Source organism: Melospiza georgiana, chromosome 27 (genome assembly GCF_028018845.1).
Source record: "Melospiza georgiana isolate bMelGeo1 chromosome 27, bMelGeo1.pri, whole genome shotgun sequence".
NCBI lineage: Eukaryota > Metazoa > Chordata > Aves > Passeriformes > Passerellidae > Melospiza > Melospiza georgiana.
Window position 1 is genome coordinate 1,831,385 of NC_080456.1, and position 15,170 is coordinate 1,846,554.

The following is a 15,170-nucleotide window of genomic DNA, read 5'->3' on the forward strand; positions in this document are numbered from 1 at the left end:
TGGGGCTGTGACTGGGGAAAATTCTGTTTCCGTTCTCCTTCTGCCTTCCCTTGGTCTGTGAGGTTCTCCTGTGCTGCTGGGGCTTGCACAGACTCTGCTGGTGTGTTTGAACCCATCTGTCCTGGGCACAGTGGGCACACATCAAGGCACGGTATGTCCTGCCCTGCTCAGTCCTGCTTGCCTCTGACATCTCTGCCAGCCACTGAAAAGGCTGATGAAAAACCCAGCACTACAAACACGATAATCCTTGGAGGGCCTCAACAGCTGAAATCTTGTATTTTGGCTGTCAGTGAGCTCTAGAAATGCTGGTAAACACTGATTTTGCTTCATTTGGATGCAGAGATGAGCCTATGGGAGGGTTTGGAGGAGCAGAGCTTGTTTGCATGCATGTTTAAGCGCACAGGCGAAGTCGTACACATGTCAGCGCAGAGTTTGGTTCACTTCCCTTGCATCCTGCGTAGGCAGCCATGCACGGAAATTACTTCTGCATCACTCGTGATCCTCTGCTAGAATAAAGGACCAGCAGCTGGTGAGCTCCTACAGCTCCTTGCCTGCCTCCCCTCGGACCAAGCAGCATCTCTTCTCCACCCACACACCTCAATTCTTTTTTGGTGTCCTTCTCTCCAGCTTTCCTGTGGCTCTGGGAGAGAAGGGGGTGATGCAAGTGCTGGATCCATGGTGGGGAGACACCAGATTCTGATTAGGAGGGCTGCTGTCCTGCTGCTGCAACACAGAATCCTAGCAGGGTTTGTATTGGAAGGGACCTTAAACTCATCCAGTTCCACCCCTGCCATGGGCAGGGACACCTTCCACTGTCCCAGGCTGCTCTGAGCCTCCTCCAACCTGGCCTTGGACACTTCCAGGGATGGGGCAGCCACAGCTTCTCTGGGCACCCTGTGCCAGGGCTTTTCCCAACCTCACAAGGAAGAGTTCCCTCCTAATACCTAATCCAAATCCATCTTCTTTTAGTTTTGAACCATTGCCCCTTGTTCTAGCATGATTTTCCTATCACTCTTTGCACATTCCCTTCTCATGCGAAGGGCTCAAGTGCCCACCTTGCACCATCCTCAGTTGGGAAGTCTCTGGAAAATTCTTCAGAGCTGGAGTTTTGGGGAAGCAGGTTCCCTGGGACTCTCTGTGATGTTTTCCAGTGTTTTCCAGCAGATTGCACCCCCAGGTTGTGGGTTGGGTGTAGGAGCCACCCAGCGAGAGCGGCCGTGGGAGGAGAGGCAGCAGCAGCAGCAGCAGCAGCTCCTCCTGTGCAGGCTCAGAGGATGAGCCTGCTCCCAGATGAGTGCATTGTTATGAATTCCCCAACGGTGGGGGAAAACTTTGATCAGAGCTTGCACCTCATTAGACATCAGAGAATTGAGCCGTGAGACACCGATCCATAGGCAGCCAGGCTTCATTAGCTGGGCTGCTCATGGGACTGCCTGTTTGAGGAACACGGGGAGGCTACAAAATTGACTTTTGTTTTTAATTATGTTTATGAGGACTCAGTGTTCCCCTCCCTTCCATATTATCTTGCTCTGAGGGCTCTAGTGAGATCAGCTTTGGGCAGCTGAAATTGGTACATCTTTTTTCATCAAAGCAAACCAAAATTTTCCTTTAGTTGAATACTGATGTGTGAATCCCTCTGCTGTACCCTGGGGATCATATTTTGGATCAGGGCCCTCATGGGCCAGGTTTCCATCTCAATCCTTGTTGTGTATCCATGTTTTTCCTGCGTTGCAGGAACCAAATCCCAACGTGGTGCTTTGATTGAGCCCAAAAAGCCCAAGTTAAACACTGCAGTTCAGGAATGTCAGGAAGCAGAAATGTCAGAAAGAAACATTTCGACATTTCCAACCAGTCCTTTTCAGAACTCTCTGATAAAAAAAACAGCTGGAAAAGGCAGTGGGATGTGTCAGCTGTGGTTTGGGGTCAAACAAGCAGATTTTAGAGCTGCAGAAATCACTGTGGGACAAATCCAGACAGGATTTAGCCATTATGGCAGAACCGTTGCAATTTGAGGCTGGGTTTAGAGAGTTTTGTGTGAGCTGGGCTGCCTGATTTCCATCCTCTGCCCTGCCCTTGGTTTTTGGGGAACAAAAACCTGAACATCCCCTCCAGCAGAGCGAGGCAGGGGACAACCCTGAGTAAGGCAAGCATGACAGCACATCCATAAACACAATTCCTGTGGAACTCCTCATTTGACAGGCACGGAGGACAACAAACATGCTCCTGAAAAGCCTGATTTGCTCCATTCTCCTTCTCAGCTGTGCTCTGAGAAGAGCCATGCCAAAGCGCAGAAGCCCCACGTGCTACAGACGGAGCCCACAGCTGAGAGGATGGAATTACGCACTCACGGACAGCATTCCAGTCAGGATCACAGCTCAGAGAGAAAATAGAAGCAGGCAAGGTAGTGCTGCTGTTGCCTCCAACCTGCTTGATCCAGACATGGAGAGGAAAAGCAGAGTGCAGAGCAGATGAGAGAGATATTTGCCTCCTTGTGTGCAGGCTGGCAGGAACCGGGGATGGAGGAATTCATCCTCGAGTGGAGGGGGGAATAGGAATCCATCCAAGCTGATTAGTGAGAGGTCTCTCAAAGAGACAGGCTGGCTGGATTTAATTCCCTAGTCAGCATTCCCAGTATATTGATCTCCTCCTAAGTAGGAGGGAGGGGGAGCAGAGAAAGGGATGGTGGGGAGCAGGGAGAGGAGAGAAAAATGGGTTGAGGTGGTGAGAGAGCGAAGGCAGAGGGAGAAAAATAAGGAGTGGAAGAGGAGAGCAGGAGAACAGGAAAATGGCAGGGATGCAGAACCAGCAGGGATGATGCTCCAGCTGTGCCACCAGCCAGCCCAGAGCTGCCACAGGAGATGCAAGAGTTGCTGCTGGAAAATGAAGGAATCCAGCTTGGTTGTCCTCTCCTGGATCCTTGTCCGTGCTGGGGATGCAGCAGAGCTCTGTGTCCATTGAAGGGATGCAGGAACAGCTGGATGCAGCCCTGAGCTGTCTGGGTGAGGGAGGAGGGTGATCAGGAGCTTACAGACGTTCCAGAGCATGGGACAAAGGCAGGAAACTTCAGCATCTGGTGCCTCCTGCACCACCAGGGATGGAGAAGGGAGAGATAAAGTCTTTGCGAGACAGGAACCCCACTCGCAACAAGCAGGAAGCTTTCATTTCTAGCCCCAGCTGGCTGTGAGATATTAGGCATTAAAAGCACATTATTCTGATTGCTGTCTTACTTCTTTTCCCACTTTTATTCCTCACTTGGATTCCAGCACGGTTTTAGTGTGCAGTCCCTCTAGATCCACGAGTGCCAGGAGCCAGAGCTGTATAGCATCCACAGGCTCAGCCTCCAGCTCTCACACGGGATAATTAAAGCATTAATCTCTTACTCCAGCAGCCTGGAAGACAGCAGCTGCTAAAATAACGTGGAAGGACTGCTGCAAAAAGGAGCTTTGCTTCCAAGAGAGTGGCAGCAGAACCTTTCGAGGTCAGCAAAGCTCCTGGAGCTGGGGAGGGCCCAGGGCAGAGCACAGTACTGGCCTTTGAAACTAGAGGCTGCTCTTGAGTCTCAGATCTGCTCCTCCCTAAAAACTTCCAACATCATATGAGGCAAAATGATTGAATTTCTTCATATTGGGTTGGGCTTGGACTGGGTTGGTGGCTCCTTTTCCAAGGAGTTGTTGGATCCTTGGGAAATGCAGCCTTGAGCTGGGAGAGGAGGATCCACAGTGGTGCTACTGGATGAAATTTCAAAAATTGTCCTCAAAAATTGTTGGCTTCTTGCTGTGGGAATATTGATTGTTTTAAATATTTTTGAATACTGAGTTGAATATTTTGAATATTTGAATATTGAATATTTTGAAGATTTTGAATATTTGAATTTTGAATATTTGAATATTTCTATTTGGAATACTGAATCCCATCCTTGAGGGAGTACTGTTTCTAAATTTTTTGGGGGGTTGTTTTGTTGTTTTCTCTTATTTTTTGTGCTCTTGCAAGTACCTGGGCTTAATGTCTGCAGAAAATATTAATTTTTGGGGCAATATTGAGGCTAAGAGAGAGAGGGATCTGATATCCTGCGTGTGAGCTCTGTAATAAGGGATGTTTCTTCAGCAGGGCTAAGGAGAATGTACTGGAGCGTGACTTTATTGAGATTACTGCTCACCTGTGAGGCTGGGGATGTTTGCTGCCACTCTCAGAAGAGTGGCAGGGATTGTTTAGTCTTGATTAAACATGGAGTGTTGGCTTCAGAAGCTCCACGCCCCCTTTGGGTACTGAATCCTTTCCCCTGTTCCTTTGGCATCCAGCTGCAAAACATCTGCAGGGTACAAAGGGGAGGTTGGGCTCTGGTGAGGGAAGAGACGAGAATGCTGACTCCATGCTTCAGAAGGCTTGATTTATTATTTTATGATATATATTACATTAAAACTATACTAAAATAATGGAAGAAAAGGTTTCATCAGAAGGCTGGCTAAGCAAAGAATAGAATGCAATGATAACAAAAGCGTCTGTCTCAGACAGAGTCCAAGCTAGCTGACTGTGATTGGCCATTAATTAGAAACAACCACATGAGACCAATCCCAGATGCACCTGTTGCATTCCACAGCAGCAGATAACCATTGTTTGCATTTTTTTCCTGAGGCTTCTCAGCTTCTCAGGAGGAAAAATCCTAAGGAAAGGCTTTTTCATGACAAGATGTCTGCGACATAACCCTCCCAGCTTCATCTAGGAGCCACTTCAAGCGCCCAGCCCAGGGGAATCATGGCCAAGAGCAAGCCCTGCCCCAGGCTGCCCCGAGGAGCCGCTGCTCCATCCTCCCCTCTGCCCTGCCTAGCAAGGACTGCTGAGGGAAAAATTAACTTTTAATTAAGTGGCCTGCGGGTAGATGGACAAAAACCCTGGGAAGGTGATCTAAGGGTGCACTCAGGGCCAGCTCTGCGTGTGTTGCTTTATGGACCTGGACTTCATTACCCTGAGAGCAGGGAAGTGCATTCCCAGGCGGACAGAGGTGAGTCTGCACTTTTCAGCTGAGTGAACAGGTCGGGCAGAGTGTCAGCAAGACCTCCTGTGTTAAGCAGGAGATGTTGGGGCTTTTTCTTGTTGTGGAAGACAACTCCTTCATGAAATAAACACAGGCAAGAGACTTTTCTCCTTTTTAATGCCTTTATTAAAAGTGATCAGTTCGAGTGGGGAGAACTGACGGGTCTGCGCTCACACTGCTGCTCCTCCCAGGAGTGGCACAGAGGAGGAGGAGGAAGAGTGCAGCTGTGTCCAAAACCAACTTTGCGCTCCTTTCCCAGGGTGGTCACTGAAATAAATAGGGCAGGAGACCTTTCTCCTTTTTAATGCCTTTATTAAAAGTGATCAGCTGGGGTAGGGATAACCACCGCGTCCACCCTTACGCCAGCATTGCTCCCAGGAGTGACTTGGAGGAGGAGGAAGAGTGGAGCTTCATCCACTGGTCTGTGGGCAGAGCTGGGGGTTCTATCCTCATGAGATTATTGGGAGATTCCCTTGATTTTCTGGTTTAACATTTGAGGTCCTCTGTCTAGCCAACATCTTTTAGGTTAGGGTGAGGGGTAAAAAGGGTCTTGGTGGATACTAGATTCTATTCTTCATGTCTAGCCATTGCTTTGATTAATCAATTTTGTGTTGGCTCGTTGATTTAGGGGTTTTTGGCCAGGTTTGGTGAGGGGTCTCTCCCATTGCATGCTGGAGCCGATGTCATTTGTGTGCCGACTTAATGTCCCCTCCTCTTCACTGTCTGGGTGTTACTCGAGAAAAGGGAGAATTCTTAACCATCAACAACAGGAAGTTAACAAAAATGACAGGTGATTATAATAGGAAACACTTAGAACTCCATCCTGGCAGCAACTGGCACAACCTGTGAACTCTGCAACCTTTTTAAAAAATGGGCAGGTTTTCTATTCATAACATTCAGGAGCTCACCTCCCACCTGTGGCAGCCCTGGTGTGAGGAGGGCAGGGATGTGGTGCTGCCAGTTGACAGTAATGGGATCCACCTGCTCGCACACTGTGCTGCAGGAATAAAAAATGCTCCATTGTGCCTCTGGAATAGCTGCAATTAACAAAATCTGAATAGCCAAGGGCTGGATTCATCTCACAGACGCGGTGGGAGGCAGCTTGAAATGTACCCACAAGCACTGATTGGGGTCTGGAGCCTAATTAGCCCCCGGGAGGCTCCCAGTTAGGATGTGAGATGGATGTGCTGTGGGCTCCAGGCAGGGCTGCCCCACACAGGAGCGTGCTGAGCTGCTGTGAGAAGGGCTGGGAGCTGCCCTTGGGGTGCTGTCACCCTGCAGCTACAGCAGGGTGGGCACGTGGGCAGTGCCAGAGCCTCTGCCCTGCTGGGCAAAGCCACCCCCGTCCTGCTGCTGTTGCTGGAATCAGACAATGCCAGCAGGGCTTGAGTTGGAAGGAACCTTAAAAATCATCTTGACTTAAAAATCATCTTGTTCCACTCCCTGCCATGGGCAGGCACACCTCCCACTGTCCCAGGTGGCTCCAAGCCCCCTCCAGCCTGGCCTTTGATGCTGGCAGGGATCGAGGGGCCAGCAAAAGGTGTTCAGCATCACCTCAGCCCCAATAAAACTCGGTTTCAAAAGTTTGTTCTGCTTCCCATCACAAGCAGAGTGATTCAAACCTGCAAGGCTTCACATTCAGCCCTCTGAGCCCAGCTTGTCTCATCTTAGAATCCCAGGATGGGTTGGGCTTGAAGGGATCTTGAAGCTCATCTCATTCCAAACCTCCCTGCCATGGGCAGGGACAGCTTCCCCTGTCCCAGGCTGCTCCCAGCCCTGTCCAGCCTGGCCTTGGGCACTGCCAGGGATCCAGGGGCAGCCACAGCTGCTCTGGGCACCCTGTGCCAGGGCCTGCCCACCCTCACAGGGAACAATTCCCCCCAATATCCCATCCATCCCTGCCCTCTGGCAGTGGGAGCCATTCCCTGTGTCCTGTACCTCCATCCCTTGTGCCCAGTCCCTCTCCAGCTCTCCTGGAGCCCCTTCAGGCCCTGGCAGGGGCTCTGAGCTCTCCCTGGAGCCTTCTCCTCTCCAGGTGAGCACCCCCAGCTCTCCCAGCCTGGTTCCAGCCCTTGGAGCATTCATGGACTTTGTCCAGCAGCTCCATCTCCTTCTTTTGCTGGAATCCTGAGCTGGACTCAGCTCTGCATAGAGGCAGAATCCTCTGTGGGATGAGTCCAGGGTGCCCTTGGCTTGCACAGGGACAGAGCTGTGGGTTCTGGCTCTAAAGCTGTGTTTTATTCATGACTCAGCCATCTCCCCACCTACAAGATGAGGATAATGATACATTCTTCCTTTCCAAAGAGCCTGTCGTCTCCAAGTGTGTTACAAACTCTGGTAACAATGTACCTTAATTGAACATTTTCACTTTTTTCAAGTTCCAAGAGAAAGTTTGCAGCGAGAATAATTCTTATCTTATCTGCATTTGATACCGTGAGGTGTGTGGCAGAGTACAGATGGTCACATCCAAGGTGGGAAGAGGACAAAGAACTCTTCAGGGCCCCACTCCCTGTTGTGACATTGGGACTCAACGTGCTGAGCAAGCACTTGTAAATCAAGCCAGCAAAAATTAAAGGGCCCAGTAATAGGTTGGATTAATCTGCCCTGACTTGACTGTCTAAAAGTTGGATGTCAACGTTTGGAGTTTGTCGCCTTGGGCTCCCTCCTCATCGGTGGAGAGAAATGGGCATCTCCAGAGGCCATCCATCTCCTCCAGACAGGCTGCCTGGATGGATTGCCCTCTGGAGGTGCTGGTCTCTCTCTCCGTTGATAGAGAGCCCTGAGTACATCTGATATATTTATATTGAATATATATGGAGGGGGATGAAGGTGAGTCCTGCCTGTGGGGGTGGAAAGGAGACAGGTCTGCAGCCGCACTGGGTACCTGGTGAAAGGCTACCCCTAAGAAAGGGAATAACCAACATTTCAGGAGCTGAATCCCAAGGAGTGTTTCACTAAGTGTCTTGGTTCAGAAAGACAGGAGTCTGCTAAGGCAGGGAGGAGCCTCCTCTGAAATAGAGAACGTAAACCCTTCCCTACCCTCCAAATTGCTATAAATTTTAAATTAAGGGGCTCTCAGGCAAAAATATGGGAGCAGAAAATAACAGTTCTTTAATAGGGAAGAAAATAAAAGGGTAAAATAAACAATGCAGTAAACTAGAACAACACTGACAGAGTCAGAACCCAACCTGACACCCTGTGGGTCAGGCTGTTGGCAGCAGCCCCATTGGAATTGTGGCTCAGCCCTCCTGCAGTGTCAGGGCTGGTTCTGCTGGAACAGGGATCCTGCAGAGAAGGATGTGTTCTTCCTCTGAAGATCCAGGGGAAGAAGAGGCAGCTGCTGTTCCTCTGGGGAATGCACTGGAGAAAGCCGTGCTGGTGTTCCAGAATCTCCAGGTTATATCCAGGTAGGAATGCTTGGCTCCTCCCTCTGGGCTCACATCTCCCAGTGGGATGCTGTAGTTCTTATCAGCCATGCAGGGACATTCAATAGCTGTTATCAGCAGATGTCCCCTCCAGAGGGAGGAGTGATTGTGGTCACTCAAAGAGAGAGATAAGACAAACTGCCCACTTGACAAAAGATAATCTGCCATACAGATGGTAATAGAAAACATCTTGCATTGCAATCTGGAACACTAAGGAATACCCTGACTGAAGCTGGAGGTGTTTTGGCTGTTAGAGTCACCTGTATCACAGCTTGGTGTAAATCTGTGTTGCTGCATCTCACACGTGTGGGCACAGGACAAAACTTGCTGCTCTTGAGCAATCCCAGCCAGCAAATAACACAGGCTCAGCCAGCTAAGATTTGCATGGAGACACCAGAGTGATGGGCAACATTATAAAATCATAAACCAGAGGAAATGGAAGTTTTGGGCTCCTAACTACCAAACCCCTAAACTCTGTGCATTTTGTCTTCCTAAAAACTATTCCAGAGGTGTCAGAAACAAACCATGCGCTTCCAGTCTCTTGTGTCCTCCTTCTGTATTTCAAATGAATAATAGATAAAGGAATCATTTTATTTAAAGAGAACGAGTTGAATAGTTTGCTTTAAAAAAAACCCACACAAAAAGTGCCGTGGCACTAGGTCCTGATTTCTCTTATAAAGGAAAACTTCCCTTTTTCATTTATTATTGAAGTAAATTAAGCTGATTGTCAGGAACGTGTGTGTTGGGTGAAAACGCTGCCATTGAGAGTTGGGATGAGATGAATGAATTTAATTTACCCCTTCAGAATGTTCAGCTGATGAGCAGCACCAGCTCTCGGCTCTCTCCTCCTCCTGGGAGAGCCCTGCCAAGCTCCCTGGGGGATTTTCCATGCTGGGATTTTGTTTCTTCACAGGGGCATCTTGTCCCCTTGCCCTAGGGCCAGACAGGGAAAAAGAGGACAAGGAGACGTGTGGGTTTCTTCCCAGCTCCCTCACAGAGTGTTGTAGTAGCCAAATCCTTGCTGGGTTTTTTTCCAGAGCCAGAAAACGGCTCAGAAACTGCTCCAAGCCGGCCAGAGTCAGGTGCTGCTTCCAGATTTCCCTGGGATCCACAGCAGGCAGGGCTGCATCCCCGGGCACAGGGTGAGTTGGCAGCCAGGGGATGCAGGCTGGGGCTCAGAGCCTCACTGGGTGTTGGGATCTCTGCTGCTCACAGCGACCCCGAGAAAAGTTGGGAAGTCTCTTTTCCCAGCCCGGCGCTTGAAGAAGGAGTCAGAGCTCTTCATTTCTTGGTCTCAAAGTTGCTTATTGTATCTTATCTATAAAATTCTTTCTCCTGCCCTGCCAAGGTCCATCCAGCAGGACAGTTCCAGGCACTCTGCCTGCCCCCAGGGTGGTGTTATGGCATTATACTAAAAACTACCTGTACAATGTTCACCATAACTTCCCAATACCCATCACCTATGTTAGACACTGAGCTTCTACTCTAAACCAACCTGTGAGTGCCAACATCACAGCAGAAGATGGAGGCCAAGAATGGGATATTGGGAATAAATTCTTCTCTGTGAGGGTGGAAAGGCCCTGGCACTGGGTTCTGAGTCCAGCAAGTTCTCTACTACAATGGTATGAGACTCTCAAAGCAGCCTGGTGCAGTGGAAGGTGTCCCTGCCCATGGCCCCAGGAATGGGATGGACTTTAGGGTCCCTCCCAACCAAAACCATTCCATGATCTTGGAGCGGAGAGGGAGAACGGGGCTGTGACCAGGTCTGTGCTGCTGACATAAATCAGCAGTGATCTGAACAGGAGGTGATGCTGGGCTGAGCTCTGTATGAGGTGATTTAACACTCAGGCGAGACCCATGTGCCTTGTTCACGCTGAATTTGGGTGTTTGGACAGTGCTGTGACCATGGGAGTGTCTTGGGCACCATCCTCCCCCTCCTCAGGGATGTCTTTAGGCTGTGCAGGAGCCTGGGGGATTTGGGGATGGTGCAGAATAAGCACAAGGAGAGCTCCAGAAAGCTCCAGTGGCTCCTGAGGATCGCTGAGCTTGGGGCAAGAGCAAATGAAGGGCATCCTCCTGGAAAGGAAAGGCAGAGAGAAGGAGCCACAGCAGACCTTGGCACTGGGAGTGTTTGCCACTCGAATATTGCTGGCTGCAAGTGTGATTTTCCCTCTGCCAGTAGGTCTGTGTACACAGAACTTGCGCTGCTGTTGCAATTGCACTGCTCTAAAGTGGCTTTTCTGTCACTGCTTGTTCTGCCCAAGGAGCAGGACAGCCTGTCCTGGTGCCTTCCTCCCTAATGGCACTGAGCCACTCATTGTCACCAGTATTTGGGTACCTGCAAAGCTAGGGCAGCTGCTTGGGTCAACTTATTTCTTGTCTGGATTTGAAAAATTAGACCTAGAAGCTTGTTCTAGTCTTTTCCTTCTCCTTCTCCTTCTCCTTCTCCTTCTCCTTCTCCTTCTCCTTCTCCTTCTCCTTCTCCTTCTCCTTCTCCTTCTCCTTCTCCTTCTCCTTCTCCTTCTCCTTCTCCTTCTCCTTCTCCTTCTCCTTCTCCTTCTTGTTATTCTTCTTGCTGTTATTCTTCTTGCTATTCTTCTTCTTGTTACTATTCTTCTTATTATTATTATTATTCTCAATATTCATATTCTCAAATTGAATTTATTCTGAATTATCCTCAAGGATAATCTCTCCAGCCACCATTTTGTGCTTTATTCTCCCCAAAATTCACCAGCAATTGCACAGGAGGATATGGCAGAGGGAGAAGGTTTGATTGAACCTTTCTCCTGGTTGGTTTATTTTGAATTTCAGTCAATCTTGGCAACTTCAATGACTGACTTTGGGTTTTGATTTCGGGGCTGGTGAGGCAGGATTTTGCTTCCCAAGATCAGCTGCAGCACTGCAATGAATTTAGGGCCAGAAGGGACTTTTAGATCACACAAACAGGCCCTGGAAAGTCATTAGATACCTCTTTCCTGAGCCTTGGATTTGGTGTTTGTCGAACATAAATCTTCTGAAAAGGTGTTCAGGGTTGATTTAAGGATCTCAGGAGATGCTGAACCCAGGGCTGCCATTGGTAGTGGCTTTTAAAGGTTAATCACCTTTGCTGCTAAACATTTGTGCTGTATTTAATTTGTCTGTCTTTAACTTTTTGGCTGTTGGTTATTGCAGTGTCTTTTCCTGCTGGGAGAAATCACCTGGCATTTTCTTTGATCAAACTCCTTCTTCTCCCCCCCAGGACTGAAGAGTTTCCCTGTGTCCTTCAGCTGAGCTGTGTTTTATCATCCAATTTATCCTCACACACTGGGGTGATGTATCCAGGTTTCTCCAGCTTCCCCTTTTTGATTATTTGATAAAAATTAGAAATTATTTGCAAAACTGAGGGGAGATTTTGCAAGCCAAAAGATTCAGGGGATGGGAGAGGGTGAAGCCTGTGTTGTGCTGCTTCACTGCAGAAATAGCCTGACAGGCACAGGAGAACCCTGGATACTGGGCTCGGGCCAGAAATGGGTGGGACAAATCAAAAGCTTTGTGTTTTAAAGAATGTAATAGATTTTAAATTGCATTTCCTTTAATGAATGACTCACCCAATTACCACAGCCCGAACACCTGCGCCCGAGAGCCGACGTCTCCAGAGAGGCTTTTGCTTTTAACAATATTTATTATGCCGAGTGTTATGGCATTAGGAGCAATCAGGGAGGAGGGAGGCTGGGTCAGGGGCAGCACCAGGGCAGCCCTGGGTTATCCTCCCTCTATTCCAGGAGTTCCCAAGCTCCCCTTTGCACCAGGCTCATCACAGAACAGCAGAGGCTCTGCCCAAACCCCTCATGCTGGGGCTGGGCTGATTCCTCTGGGCCATCCAGGGGGGAGATTGGGGAAGGAAAATGGGTTTGGACTGACAGGAGACAGGGTTAGATGGGATATTGGAAAAAAAAAATCTCATTTGTGAGGGTGGGCAGGCCCTGGCACAGGGTGCCCAGAGCAGCTGTGGCTGCCCCTGGATCCCTGGCAATGCCCAAGGCCAGGCTGGATGGGGCTTGGAGCAGCCTGGGACAGGGGAAGGTGGGACTGGATGAGCTTTAAGGTCCTTTCCAACCCAAACCTTTCTGGGATTTTGTGTTGCTCCTTCCAGTGCCTGAAGGGGCTGGGGCTGGCTTCACCTCCAGGAGAGCTGAAGAGGAACTTGGGACACAGATCTGGAGGGCCAGGATAAGGAGAGGAAAATCCTGGAGAAGAGAAGGTTGTGAGGAGACCTCAGAGCCCCTTCCAGGGCCTGAAGGGGCTCCAGGAGAGCTGGAGAGGGACTGGGGACAAGGGATGGAGGGACAGGACACAGGGAATGGCTTCAAGTGAACAGAGGGCAGGAATGGATGGGATATCAGGAACAATTCTTCCCTCTGGGGATGGTGAGGCCCTGGCACAGCTGAGAAGCTGTGGCTGCCCGTGGATCCCTGGAGCTGCTCGAGGCTGGATGTGGCTCTGAGCAGGCTGCTCTAGTGCAAGGTGTCCCTGGCCATGGAGAACGTTGGAATGGGATGTGTCCAGAGGAGGCAATGAGGTTGGTGAGGAGTTTGGAACACAAACCCTGAGAGGAACCCCCGAGGGAGCTGGGGGTGCTCAGCCTGGAGAAAAGGAGACTCAGGGCTGCCCCCATCACTCTCACAGCTCCTGAAAGGTGCCTGTGCTCAGCTGGGGCTGGGCTCTGTCTGCAGCAGCACTGACACAACCAGAGCACACAGCCTCCAGCTGTGCCAAGGGAAATACAGGCTGGATAGCAGGAAAAAGTTTTTTACAGAAAGAGTGATAAAGTTCTGGAATGTTCTGCCCAGGGAGGTGGTGGAGTCCCCATCCCTGGGTGTGTTTAACAAAGCCTGGATGTGGCACTGGGTGCCAGGGTTTAGTTGAGCTATTGGGGCTGGGTTGGACTCAATGATCTTTAGGGTCTCTTCCAACCTGGCCATTCTGTGATTCTGTGAAGTTTTTAAAACAAACCCACACCTTGGAGCCGTGAGGACCATGATAACTCAACCCTGACCCTTTTTACACAGGAATGGGTGATCTGGGAGGGCAGTTTGATATCATCCTGAGCAGTTATTTCTCATCCCCCCCTCTCCAGCACAGAGCAGGTCAGCGCTGAGATCCCTTGTGTGGGGCTGGAGGAGCAGATCCCAGGCAGGGCTGTGGCTGTGCTGGCTGGAGGGAGACAAAAAGGAGACAAAAATACAATTATCCCAGCTCCTGGTGCTCTCTGTGCTCTGCCAACGCTTCTGCAGGCCAGAGGGCTGAGCTGATGTATTTATGCACCTTCCCCTGTCTGTGTTTAAACAGCACCTTGGAAAATGCAGTAAAAGAAGCCACAACTCTCCTCAGTGTCCTCTAGGGGTTTTAATTTATTTTTATGGTGTTGGATCCTTGCTTTGTTGTGGGTTTTTTAGGTTTTTTTTCTCTCCCAGTGCCGGAAGTAGGCTTTGCTGCAGAGCAGAGGTGGTGCAGAGAAACAGAGGCCAGTGAATTGCAGAGTGTGAAGAGATATTGTCAGTGAGGATGGAGGGATGTGGCAGAGCTCCCAAAGATCTCTGGTGTTATTTTATAGGCTATACATTTATAATCAGTCTGTCTTTTTTCCCCAATGCATTGAATTGCTTTGGGCCCTGTTTTTGCTGGGGCACAGCCAGGATTCCCTGCTCTGCCTATGTTTTACACCAGGCACTTCTCCTGCATCCCTGTGGACAAATCCTGGTGGGAGCTGAGGGTGCTCAGTGCTTGAGGACAGTGTTACCCCCAAATCAGCCCCCAAAATTCCTGTGAAGCCTCTTGCATTTCCCAGTTCTGGATTCTGTGCAACAGGGAAGGATCCTGTGTGAATCCTTAGGCCATGCTGTTATGCTCATAAAAAATTGTTCAAAATAGTTTTATTGGTTCCCCCAGTGACTAAAATAGCAAGAAACAGTAAAAATCTCTGCATTTTGTGTGGGATGAACATCCTTTTCTCCTTGCAGGCTGATGTGAAGCCACCCCAGCTCTCCTGGCCACGCTGGATGCTGCATCACCTCGAGGAGGAGACGTCTCTGAGGTTCCTTATTTTTGCTTTTGGTTTTCTCCAGGTTTGAGGTTTTCTGTTTGCAAGATGATGCGTGCCTGGAGGGCACAGAGCACTTGTCAAAGCACCGAGGGTGGTTTATCCTCTGGCTGTGAGGTGTGAAGTGCCAGCACAGTGGGGCTTTGGGAGCCTGGTTTCATCTGGCTGGCATTAGGTAGCCCTGCTCCATCCAGAACTGGAAGATTTTAAATATGATTTTGAAAACCTGGAGCTGTTTCAAAGCTTATGAGGCTTTTGACCTGTCTCATTTATGCTCACCTCCTGCATTGCAAAGGGAGAAGCTTAGAAATGTGAATTATGCGAAATACAGTGTGAAATCTTTTGAGATGTCTAAATCATGTGCATATACACACAGGCACTTCCATCTCCTTAAAACTTCATGTCTCCTTCCTCGGCTGATCCTGGTGCTGGGAGGATGCATGAGCAGCTGGGAAAGAGCTGGGAGGAGGGGGAGAATGATGAGAACTCCCATCCCCATGGCCTCCTGCTCATCTTTTTGCTCTCCAAATGCAACATCCTCATTCAAATCCCCTCTGGGATGTGGGTGTGAAAAATGCATGTATTTTATGATTGGCTTTTCGCAAATATTAAAATGAATGTTATATGTGTCATG